The sequence below is a fragment of the Amyelois transitella genome, chromosome W, assembly GCF_032362555.1.
Source record: "Amyelois transitella isolate CPQ chromosome W, ilAmyTran1.1, whole genome shotgun sequence".
Classification (NCBI taxonomy): domain Eukaryota; kingdom Metazoa; phylum Arthropoda; class Insecta; order Lepidoptera; family Pyralidae; genus Amyelois; species Amyelois transitella.
Window position 1 is genome coordinate 1957063 of NC_083536.1, and position 13253 is coordinate 1970315.

The window sequence follows — 13253 nt, forward strand, 5'->3', positions numbered from 1 at the left end:
TTTAAATTGTGTGCATAATTATCAAGACAGGTTTTTGTCATTGGTCTAGTGATTTGACGTATTTGTAATTTAAGATTGTAACAACTAAGGAAATTTTCAAAATCTTGAGATAAGTCGGATTTTATTAAAATGTTGATGTTAAAATCCCCACACATTACTATTTGTTTATTCGAATTCATACTTAATGTCTTTAATACATACATACATACATACATATAATCACGTCTATATCCCTTGCGGGGTAGAGAGAGCCAACAGTCCTGAGCGGACTGATAGGCCACGTTCAGCTATTTGGCTTTAAGATAGAATTGAGATTCGAATAGTGACAAGTTGCTAGCCTATCGCCTAAAAAAAGAATCTCAAGTTTGTAAGCCTATCCCTTAGTCGCCTTTTACGACATCCATGGGAAAGAGATGGAGTGGTCCTATTCTTTTTTGAATTGGTGCCGGGAACCACACGGCACCACACGGGAACCACATGTCTTTAATATTAGATCTAATTGAGCGTAAAAAGTATTATAATCTTTTGAAGTTGCTGGTCTATAAACACATAATAGAATTAATCGATACTGAGTTAATTCTATTGCGCAATATTCAACAACACCAATTACCGAATGTTCTGATACTCATTTTAACTCTTTAAAATGAATACAATTTTTACCAAAATACATGAACCACCACGTTTTATACCATTCCTACAATAGTGTGCCGCAAGGCGAAAGTTTGTGATGTTCAAAATATCTTCAAAGCCTGACTCCATAAAATGTTCAGTCACACAAACAATATCTACATCGATTTTTTTATCAATTAATTCTTCTAAATGAACAGCTAACAAGTTTGACTTATTTAAAAGCCAATGCAAGCAATGTTTTGGTGTAAGATAGTTAAGATGTCATCATTGTTAGTATAATCGAAAAAAATCTGAATGCGTACCAATATTTATCTCGCCTGTTACATCACTATTGTCATAACTTAAAATATCTATAAATAATTGTTCTAAATCCAAAAATATTTGTCTCATGCCTACATTATTAATAGAACCTAAATGAAAAGAAAACATTTTATTGTCATAGGATAAATTTAAATTTGAATCCAATAAATAAGCATATTTATGTGTATGATTGTCCAAGTACAGTAAATTATTAAATAATTCTAATCTCCAATTAAAAATTGTTGAAAAATTGTTACATAAAAATGTCGGCAAGCATAAAACAATATTTGTGTGAGTAATTGATTGCAGTATCTCTCTTATATTTAATACTAAGTCAAAGTAATTGTCAGTTTTCTTGAAATCATCTTGGCCAATAAAAATAATACAAAAGTCCCTTAGAGAGTACTCTTCAAGTTTTAAATGTATGTTTTCTAATAACTTTTTAATTCCACAATTAGGTTTTATGTAGTGACAAATTTTACAATTGCCGAAAGTGCTCTCTGCAATTGATAACATCTTATTGCTATTATTACTACTAATCATGCAAATTTTAGTTATGATTTTAGATGATTTTTCTAAATTTTCTGTCTGTACTGTATCTTGTGTATTTTTTTCCTTGTCACTAATTAGTTGATTCTTGTCCGTTGATTTATTTCCTACATTTGCCAATTTCTTCTTCGGGGTTCTTTTATTTTTTGGTTTATTACCTATGTCAACTAATTTCTTCTTAGGAGTTTTGTTATTTTTTGTCAAGGTTTGTGATTCCAATATTTTTGTTTCATTTTTGGAACTTAAATCTGCTATAGTCGTTTTTAAAGAACAAATTTCTGTCTGTAATTCCTTTATTATGTCATTTGCTGCCTTCAAATCTTCTGTTAATTTTAAAAATTGATTTTGAAGCTCAACTGTTTGATCTTCGTTTTCACTATCCGATGGTATTGTACTAGAGGTGCCATCTAGCGGGGAGTTGATTAACTTATCATCATTAGACATGGAAGACTGCGATTGTTGCGAGCAAGGTCGTCGTAATGTGATATTATCAAGTAAATAATTCATTCTTGGCTGCTTTTACTTATTTCTTAAGCATCAAAAAACAAAACATAGACAGCTAAATCTGAGATGTCAGTGTCAATTATTTGTCAAAAGTCTATAGTCATACTCGTTTGCATGTGTGAAGTGAAATGTAAACTTTCTATTCTAATTGGCCAAAAAAATCATGACTAAGAAATGGAAATTTCAAATTTATTATCGTTACAGTGATTTTCAAAATTCTTTTGTCTTATTATATCAAGAATAAGTGCTGGAAAAGGAAACCCTTTGTCATACCTTGATGTCCTGGATATATAGGTTAGTTTCCGTATAATTATATCACTTATAACTTGTTAAAACCAAATATAAATCACATTAATTTGAGAGCGATCAATTAAACGTCTTTTCTTAATGACAGCAGATGACATTTCTCCCAAATTCCTGCCAATCTAAGGTCTGCCGCGCTGATGGATGCATGGCTAGCGGCGAGCCTAGTCTCGAGCGTGCCACCTCCGCCATGAGGTTGGGTGACATGCGGGGCTCTGCTGGGGCGGACATTATTTTTCTCTTGCGTCTCGTGGGAATCGCATTGATGCAATTTTTTTAAAAAAGCACCTGAATGGCGGCGATGGTGTCCGCACCCCATCACGTCTCGTTCCCGGCGGGAGCGGTATGCGGTCTGCTGAAAGCCGCTTTGCGACGATGAATGCAAGAGGAGGAATGAAAGATAAGATTAAGTAAGTATGTCAGATAATGGATGAAAGACCGTTGGATGTGTTGTGCGTGAATGAAACGAAGAGGAAAGGATGCGACGCGACGCAGCATGGCCCTTACACGGCTTATTGGTCTGGAATTTCCAGTACACGCCGAGGCTGTCAAGGTGTCGGTCTAATTCTTTCTGCACGAATGGCTGAATGTGTGATTGAGTATGAGTGTGTCAGCCCTCGCCTTCTTTGGATTAGGCTGAAAGTTGGAATCACTCGGATCTTCGTTCTAGTGTTTATGCACCGTGGGATGTGGGTTCGAGGGGTACAACATCAGCAAAAAGCGAAAACGAGTAGTTCTGGAATAGTGTAAGAGAAGTATTGAAAGTTACCAAGCTATATGAGAAGATAATTATGCTAGGTGATTTTAATGGATGGGTGGGTGTAAAGCGTGATGGATATGAAAAGGTGCTTGGTGCGTTTGGTGACGAAAAGGTGAATGATAATGGAAGAAGTGTATTAGAAATTTGTCTAGAGTGGGATCTTTTTGTGTCGAACTCAATGTTTCGACATAAAAAGATCCACACCTACACAAGAGTGGAAGGTACTTTAAAAAGTATGATAGACTTTGTGATTGTAGATGAAAGATTGAAGAACAAAGTGCTGGATACCCGTGCATATCGCGGTGCTGGCATTGACTCGGACCATTTACTGGTGATATCCCGGATAAGGGGTATCTTCAATTGCTGGCGGCACAGGGTTAGGGAGCAAACCAGCGCTTTAGAAAGAGTGGAAGTAGAAAATTTGCAAGATGTAGGTAAGAAGTATATTAATAGACTGAGAGATATATTTGTAGATTTAGAGGAGATGAGCGATATTGGAGATGGATGGAAGGAATTTAAAGAAAGAATTGTGAAAGTAGCTGTTGAAGTGTGTGGTGGAAGTAGAAGAAGGAAAGGAAAAAATCACAAAAATGCGTGGATGAGTAAAGATGTGCAAGAACTTGTGCGATTAAAGAAGAAAGCATGGCTGGATTTGTTAGCAGCAAAAGCTAACTTAAGAATGCAAGAGGTTATAGATGAAAATGTAAATGAAGCACGTAAGGAATATAAAAAAAAATGAAAGATTTGGTTAAGAAAGCTGTGATTAGAAAGAAAGAAGAGTATAAAGAGGATTTTGATAAAAGGCTATCAGAAGACTTTCAGTCAAATCTGAAAGTATTCTGAAAATCCGTAAGGTCAGCCCGAGGAAAAACTATAACCAGAGAGCTGACTAGGATCAGATGCCAGGATGGTAGCGCTGTGAAAGGAGAAGAATGTGTGCTAAAGATATGGAAGGACTATTTTGAAAGTTTATTTGGAAGGAATATAATCTGCTATAGCGAAGAAAAAGAGAATGAGATGGAAGTTCGAAATTGTGAGATGGAAGTACGAAATTGAAACGTTCGAAATTGTGGAAGCACTTAAGAGTATGAAAGCGGGAAAGGCTGCTGGGTATGATTGAGTATCGGTCGAGATGCTAAAAGCAGGAAAAGGCGTAGTAGCTAGTCAGTTGTACTGCCTTTTCAATTTGTGTTGGAGAAGCGGCCGAGTACCAAAAGATTGGTGTAAGGCTGTTATCGTGCCACTTTACAAAGGAAAAGGGTCACAACTGGACTGCAATAATTATCGTGAAATAAGCCTGCTTAGCGTCGTCGGCAAATTGTATGCTAAGGTATTGATTAATAGAGTCAGGAATGAAACTGATGACAAAATATGGGATGCTCAAGCGGGATTTCGAAAGGGAATGGGATGTACTGATCAGGTCTTTTCCTTGCGGTGCATAGCTGAAAAGTTTTTGGCCAAGAGTCAAAAAGTCTATTGCACATTCGTAGATCTGGAAAAGGCCTATGACAGAGTTGAGAGGAATGAATTGTGGTCAGCACTTTCTATGCATGGGGTGAGCAGTCTCTTAATACGAGCACTGAAATCCTTATATGAGGATTCGAGTGCTTGTGTCAGGATAAACGGAGCGCACCCTGAGTGGTTTAAGATTGAGAAAGGCGTTAGGAAAGGATGTGTTGCGTCAGCGTGGCTTTTCAACCTATTTATGGATAGTTGTTTGACAGATTTGAAAGAGTGATAGTGGATTAAGGATGAATGAGTTACTCGTCAAATGTCTGCTCTATGCCGACGATCAGGTTATACTGGCGTCATCAGCGGAAGAGTTACAGGAGATGGTAAACTGTATGCATGAAGCTTTAAAAGAGAATGGAATGAAAGTGAACGTAAGTAAAACTAAAACACTGATTTTTGAAATGGAGAAAGAAAGTGAAAGAGTTTGTATATCTTGGATCAAAGTTTACATCAGATGGCAAGTATGATAGTGATATTGAAAGGAGAGTGAACGCGGGGAACATGGTGAATGGAGCTTTGCATGCCTTTATGAGCAGTCAGAAACTATCCAAAAAGGCTCGACTGGCTGTGCACAGGGGCGTGTTGGTCCCGACATTAATGTATGGGAGTGAAAGTTGGGTATGGCAAAAGAAGCACGAAAGCAGAATAAATGCAGTGGAAATGAGAGCGTTAAGGAGTATGATGGGTGTGAAATTGAGTGACAGGATAAGGAACAGTGTGGTAAGGGTCAGGTCAAAAGTACCCGAAACCGCCGAGCTTGTATGAAGAGAGTTATGAATGTGGATGAAGCGAAAGAAGTATTCAGAGATCCTGGCATGTGGAAAGAGGTAGTCTCTGCCTACCCCTCCGGGAAAGAGGCGTGATTTTATGTATGTATGTTCTATTTTCTTCAAGCAAATTATTCCTAGCATCCTCTTGGGATTTTTGTAATCTATATCTTAATTCTATTGGATATGAACCCTAATTATATACTGGATCTATAATCATAATCTTAATCATTTATTCCTCAAATATGGTTACAATGTTGGTCTTAGTATTTACGTACAGTTTTTGTGAACACATATTCTACCTCTAAAGGTGTCGGAATCATATACATATATTTTAAATTAGCAGCATATAAGACCTTGGACTGCAGATCGATTCAACTTTTAGCTGGGTTCCTCACGTCACTGAGGTCTGCCGTAAAGTAACTGGTATGCTTCGTTCTCTTTATAGACTAAAGAACTTCCTTCCTCTGAGAACCAAAATCTCCCTCGTCCAATCCTTAGTCATTCCTACTATAGATTATGCCGACGTGTGTTACTGCGATCTTACTCAAGTCCTTCTCATTAAACTCAACAGATTAGCCAAAAACTGTATTCGCTTTATCTACACTATATAATATATATCTATATCTATACTTACTAATATTATAAAGCTGAAGAGTTTGTTTTGTTTGTTTGTTTGTTTGTTTGTTTGTTTGTTTGTTTGTTTGTTTAAACGCGCTAATCTCAGAAACTACTGAACCGATTTGAATAATTCTTTCACTGTTAGATAGTCTATTTATCGAGGAAGGCTATAGGCTACATTTTATCCCGGATTTCCTACGGGAAACGTCAACAATGACGGTGAAAGTTGAATGAGTCGGCCATCTGCGAGCTTTCCACGCGAACGCTGCGCAAATCAACAAAGATATAGTAAAACAATGTACTAAAGATGTGAAGTACTCATTTTTTGCCACAAAAAAGTCCGCGAGAGCATATATCTATCTCTTAAGGTTTACTTACAATAACCACTTTTATGTTCATTTTTTAAGATTATTTTTTCATTATAAACATAAGTTATTTTGAAACCAATTTTCTTTAATTCAGTATTAATCCTTATCCAAATAAATATGTTTATTACTTTCGGCTTTTCATGTAGACTAAAATTGCCATTTACAGTATATAAATCAGACGAATAGGTTTTGAGATATAGTAATTAGCAGCTATAATTGATAAAGCCGAGGAAGATGTTTGCAAAAATAAATATGATGCCCAAAATAACTATTCCACGCAGACGAAGTCGCGGGCACAGCTAGTAATATTATAAAGAGGAAAACTTTGTTTGTTTGTTTGTTTGGTTGTAATGAATAGGCTCAAGAACTACTGGACCGATTTTAAAAATTCTTTCACCATTCGAAAGCTACATTATCCACGAGTAACATAGACTAAAATAAAATATTTTGGAAAAAAATAGGGTTCCGTAATATATTTGGATTTTTCGGACACAAACTGAAAAAAATCAACCAAAATGTTACTTATTTTGCGTACACTGCCTAAACTACAAAAGATAGAACCATAAAATGTTTTAATTAATTGTAGATCTTATAAATATCTACAAAAAAGTCCGCGACACACTATACCTATCTATGTCGAGTGAGGCACAACAACCACATTTTTATTTAAATATCTTGATTGTTTTTTGGTCTACATTTCAACGCGTTTTTTTTTACTCATGCTATTAATCCTTATCAAAATAAATAATTTCATCAATAAGTACAGTTTATGTAGATAATATTTGGTCTTTGAATGATTAACATTGGACGTATGATTTTGAAGTTGTGGTGAAATTAATATATTACGATTTCTGCTGCACGGCCCGTTGCGAAGTGAGCAAGACTTAGTTAGCCGCTTTGCGGGCGGTCCTTTAGTTAGTTCTAATAGTTAGTTAGATATATTTAGTATCGGCTGTGCATCCGTGCGAAGCCGGGGCGGGTCGCTAGTTTTTAATATCCGTAAATACGATCATATTTCTTCTTTTCGTTCGCAGTTATCATGGCTAGGAAGCCATGAGGAAGCCGTCCTGAACGTCGTAAAGCCAGAATTCTTTGTTTGTTGTACTCTCTACTCAGTGATGCTCACTCTCCTCTTTACTTAAAATCTAAATTCCCGCTTCTGAGTTCCGCCCATTCCCGTTCTCTTCGCTCTGCAGATAACCTGACTCTGCGTACTCCTCTGTTCCGGTCTACTTTTTTGGAGAAATCTTTCCAGGTTCAGGCTGTGAGGCTCTGGAATGCTCTTCCTGAAATGATTAGGAGAGCTCCTAGTCGCTCTGCGTTCAATCATGCTGTGAAGGGGTTCTTTCTTCGGCAGATCAATGATGGGTCATCCTTATAGTGTATATTATGTATCTTGTATGTATTTACGCATTTTTTTTTGTAATGTATGTATTTTGTCAGTATGCATGTGCACTTTATCGCACCACCAACCTAAAGTTTTTTCTGTTTGGTCAGCTGGTTGACTGGTAGAGAATGCCAAACGGCATTAAGTCCGCCTTTTGTACATTTTTGTTTTTGTGGAATAAAGTTTAAATAAATAAATAAACATATAAGGCTCTGTCTAATTATGATCAGTTTGTCTATATTTCAATGTCAAATAATAATAATAATAAATTTGTCAAATTATAATATCAATAAAAAAATTAAAAATTAATTAAATTGGAAAAAAGGAAAAAAATGTATAATAAGTAAAATTCATCAAATGTCAAATAAATATGATATAGTCAATGAAATACATTCAGTCAGAAAAGTATCGGGAATGGATTATTTATTTATGGTTCCAAATTCAAATTTTTGTTTTTTTTGTTGTTGTTAGATTGGCACAACTGTTTTCCATTTTGGCGCGGAGTTTGAGTTGCATCTGTTGTTTACATTAAATACAGCGCTATTTTTAGTTATATCATCTCTAGTGTGTATTGCTAATTTCATAATGGATAAAAACATCGAACAAAGAGTTTGTCTTAAATTTTGCATTGCCAATGGAATATCGTGTTCGGAGTCACTGAAAATGTTACAGAAGGCTTACGGTGAATCGACTTTATCAAAAACTCGTGCTTATGAGTGGTACAAAGCGTTCAAAAGCGGTCGAGATGTGATGGAAGATTTGCCTCGCTCTGGTAGGCCATCAACGTCTGCAACTGAAGTTAACATCGCAAAAGTGAAGGAAATAGTGACTGAAAATCCTCATTCAACTTTAAGAGAGATAGCCACCGAACTTTCTGTATCTCACGAGTCGATCCGTACCATTTTAACTAATAATTTGGGTATGAAACATGTTGCCGCTCGGCTAGTCCCAAAAGACCTGGATTTTTTTCAAAAACTCAATCGCATGAGAGTCGCTGAGGACATGCTAGAACGAGTCAATTCCGACCCAACATTCATGAAACGCATTGTTACTGGTGACGAGACGTGGGTTTACGAGTTTGACATGCAAACTAGTCAACAAGCTTCGGAGTGGCGCCTTCCAACTGAACCGAAACCGAAAAAACCACGCCAAAGTCGTTCAAAAGTCAAAGTCATGTTGACTGTTTTCTTGGACTATCGCGGTGTTGTGCACTCGGAATTCTTGCCGGAAGGTCAAACGGTAAATAAGGAATATTATTTGAGTGTTATGCGGCGTTTAAGAGAGCAAATCCGACGAAAAAGGCCAGATTTGTGGAAAGAAAATTCTGGATTTTGCACCATGATAATGCACCTTCGCACAAGGCCATCATTGTGAACGAATTTTTAACCAAACACTCAACAAATACCATCGAGCAACCACCATATTCACCAGATATGGCTCCAGCCGACTTTTTTCTTTTTCCTAAACTCAAATTACCACTTCGTGGCACCCGTTTTCAATCGGTAGAAGACATAAAAGAGAATTCGCGGCGGGAACTGACCTCAATTCCGGAAACAGCGTTTAAAAAATGTTTTGATGATTGGATTATTCGTTGGCGTAAGTGTATCGTTTCTAAAGGAGCATATTTTGAAGGTGATAAAATAAATTTGGATGAATAACAAACAGTTTGTGTATTATTGATCTTTTCCTGCTACTTTCTTGACAGAGTAGTACATCCAAATGTCATAAAAATTAAATATCATAATTTTATCATTTTAAAATTCCTATAATGAATAAAAACATTTTTCAATAAAAAAAATTGTAATCTAGCCTTGAATTGTTTTATATTTTCATCTTTAATACTGTAGGGTAGATTATTATATAGTTTTAACCCCAACACATATATCGTTCGACTATGTGACACAAGGTTTGAATCACTCTGTGGAAGTGTTTGTTCTTTGTTGCGAGTAAATACAAGACCACGAGCTACCCGCTCGTGGTCTTGTATTTACAATTTGTCTATTTTTTTTTTATATTTCTTTTGACATATAAGCAAGCTTCTAAAATGTATAATGAAAATAGTGTCAATATACGTAATTTCTTAAAAAAAGGAACATACATACATATGATCACGTCTATATCCCTCGGGGTAGACAGAGCCAACAGTCTTGAAAAGACCGAATGACCACGTTCAGTTATTTGGCTTAATGATAGAATTGAGATTCAAATAGTGACAGGTTGCAAACCCATCGCCTAAAAAGGAATCCCAAGTTTGTAAGCATTTCCCTAAGTCTCCTTTTACGTCATCCATGGGTAAGAGATGGAGTGGTCCTATTCTTTTTTGTATTGGTGCCGGGAACCACACGGCACAAAATAAAAAAAGGAACACAACTTTCAATTTGAGATCCACCGAATATGGCACGAATACATAAATACTTTTATTTGATAAACTGGACATCTATCCTTTGCGACCACGTGAAGTTAAAGATAAAGTGACAAACTGGTTGAAAAGTTTAGGTAATGATGAGACTGAACTGTTAGTTAAGTAACCAAAAAAAACATTTTTTAAATAAGGTTTTCTTTAAATAAATTGTAGCCATATGTTTTTATATTTAAGTAAATTGTAATATTTAATAGTTATATTTCTAAGTTTGAAATGTGTTAATGTAATGTATGATAAGAAGGAGCAGGTCCGCCTGTCACAAGCATTTCTTGCTATAGGCGGCCCTCACATAACTTGTATTGTAACACATTTTGGTTAACGAAATAAACTTTTTATTTATTATTTTTTTTCTGTGTTCTAAACAGTGGCTGTATATGCGTACCTGCAGCATTACCCCAGTATAATATACCATAACTTAGATTTGAGGCAACATACGCATGATACGCACAAACAGCTGTTTTTGCGAGACTGTTTTTGTTATTCTTTTAAGCAGATAAATATATTTACTTAATTTGGTTACTAAATAATCAATATGTGGTTTCCACCGTAGGTAACAGTCAAGAGTGACTCCCAAAAATTTAGTCTCATTCACATAATTTATTTTATTTTCATTAAATTTGATAACAATGTCTTGCGGCCTTGTATGCTGTACGTGGAAATGTATACATTTTATTTTTTCTATGTTAACTACCAAATTATTTGATTGTAACCAATTGATTGTTTTATTTAAAGCATTATTACAGTCTATTTGATAATTAGATTCATTTTTATTCTTAACAATTATAGAAGAATCATCTGCAAATAAAACTGTTTTATAGGGATCATTCTTTGGCAGATCATTCATATATAACAGAAAAAGTAATGGTCCCAAAATGCTACCCTGAGGGACACGCTTATTTACTGTTCTTAATTCAGATTTTGCTTATAATTCTATACTATTACTGTCTATTTAAGTTATATGAGTAAGTTGTTTGCGATCTTTTAAATATGACTTTATAAGATCTAGCGCTTGTCCCTTTTATTCCATATGCATATAACTTACTCAACAAAACATTATGACAAACATGGTCAAACCTTTTAAATGTTTTTATGTGTTATAGTATTGTTTATTTATTTTTTTATTGCTTTGCAAATACAGTTTTCTTTTTGCAGCACATGATATTTTAATACCACGAGTTAGCCATTTTTTTCTTTGCTTATAATTTATTCACTTACGTATCACCGGAAAACATAGATCATAAAACAACTTGAATGTCTCATGAAATGTTTCATATGCCTATGATGTATTAGGATCATCAAGGGTATACGTTTCCTGTAAAGTTACATTTTTCAGACATTCTTTAAATTTTTCCTTATTTCTAAGACAATAATCACGGGTTAAGGTATACCAATACTTGTATTCAAATACTTTTTTAACAGGATATTTAAACAAAACAAAATAGCCGAATGATCCAAAATACCTAAATCAATAATTTTACCCTCACATCCACGGCAATTATGTGCTAGATTATCCGGGCATGTTCCACTAGTTGGTCTAGTAATATCTTTAAACTGTAATTTTAAATTGTGTGATTTCAGTAAATTAATAAATTTTTGACTATTAGCGCAATTTATTAAAACATAAATGTTAAAATTACCACATATTATAATTTTTTTGTTATGTTAACTACTTAATCTTTGCAATAATATTTGTAGCTGGTGAAAGAATATTGTAAGATTGCTACATTTCGGAATGCGATAAATACACACTATTATTAAATTATGCGCTAAAATTTCTACCGCTCAACATTCAAAAGCATAATTTAATGCCAATTTATTAATATTAGTCAATTCTTTACATTCAATACCCTTTCGTACCAAAATACATGATCCTTTTTTCGGTACGTGAAAAACATGACAAAAGATTATAATTATTAAATTTTAAATTAACTTCATGTCCCTTTTTTATCAAATGTTCAGTGACGCAAATAACGTCAATATTACCATATTCAATAGATACATCATTCAAATGAATTTCAAATTCATCAATTTTATTAAGAAGGCCACATATATTTTGGTGTAATATAGTAAAATCTTGTTTATTATAAAATACGTTATTATTCACGAAAAAAATTAGTCACGGAGTCGTTGTTGTCCTTATTATAGTTAACATTAATATCTTTGATCAGCTTGACTACGTCACTAATTATTGTCTTAAAAGATACATTATTAATATCTCCATTTCTAAAATTAAACATTGAATTATAATACAATAAATTCTTATTACTGTCTCATATAAATGCATACTCATAATACAAATTATCAAGGTATAATAAATTATTAAATACAGTAGGGCCTCGGTAATCCGGAGAGGCAAAAACAAGACCCTTTCCAAATTATCGAGGCGTCCGGATTATAGTATGCCATATTTAATAGTAATAAAAAACATGTTTAACCTTAGTTTCTTTAATCATTACAGCATTAAGACAAAAATGTATATGATCAAAATTATGCATATACATCCATTTAAGAAAAACAGTTCAAATATCACATTATGTGTCATTAATTCTTCTTGAAAAAGTCTGTAATACTCTTCTGTTTATAATTTCACTTCATTTCAAAAGCCCGGTCTCGAAGTCGAAGGAGAAACATAACTTCGTGGGTATCCAAGTCGTTATCTTCAGTCCATTTTAGAGCAGTATTTAAAGCTCTTACTGCCTCTGAATTACCCACTTTTTTGGAGGCGGGAACTTCAACGCTATTGTCCTCATCTTGCTCGAGTTTCTCGTCATCCTCACACATTGCGGCTCGCACGATCTCCTCGTCAGTTAACACTTCAAATCTCTGTAGCTCGCTTTCGGCACCACCAGCAGCCCATTTTTGAGCTTCTGCCTCACTTATTTGAGGATCATTGGGTCCCCTTAACCTATTAAAAAGCTGGGCTAAAGGAACATCATCTTCTAGTTCGTCATTGTCAGTGAGAAATCCAGGGTGCAAATTCTTCCATGATTTGTTAATTAGCGATGGTTTAACATTGGCCCAGCAATTAGCCAAAAGAAAAACTGTATCCTTGAAGGTTTAATTTTAATGAATTCATAAGGTTCTCAGAACATAATGCAAGGACGTTAACCAAAAGTGATTTGCGGTAATT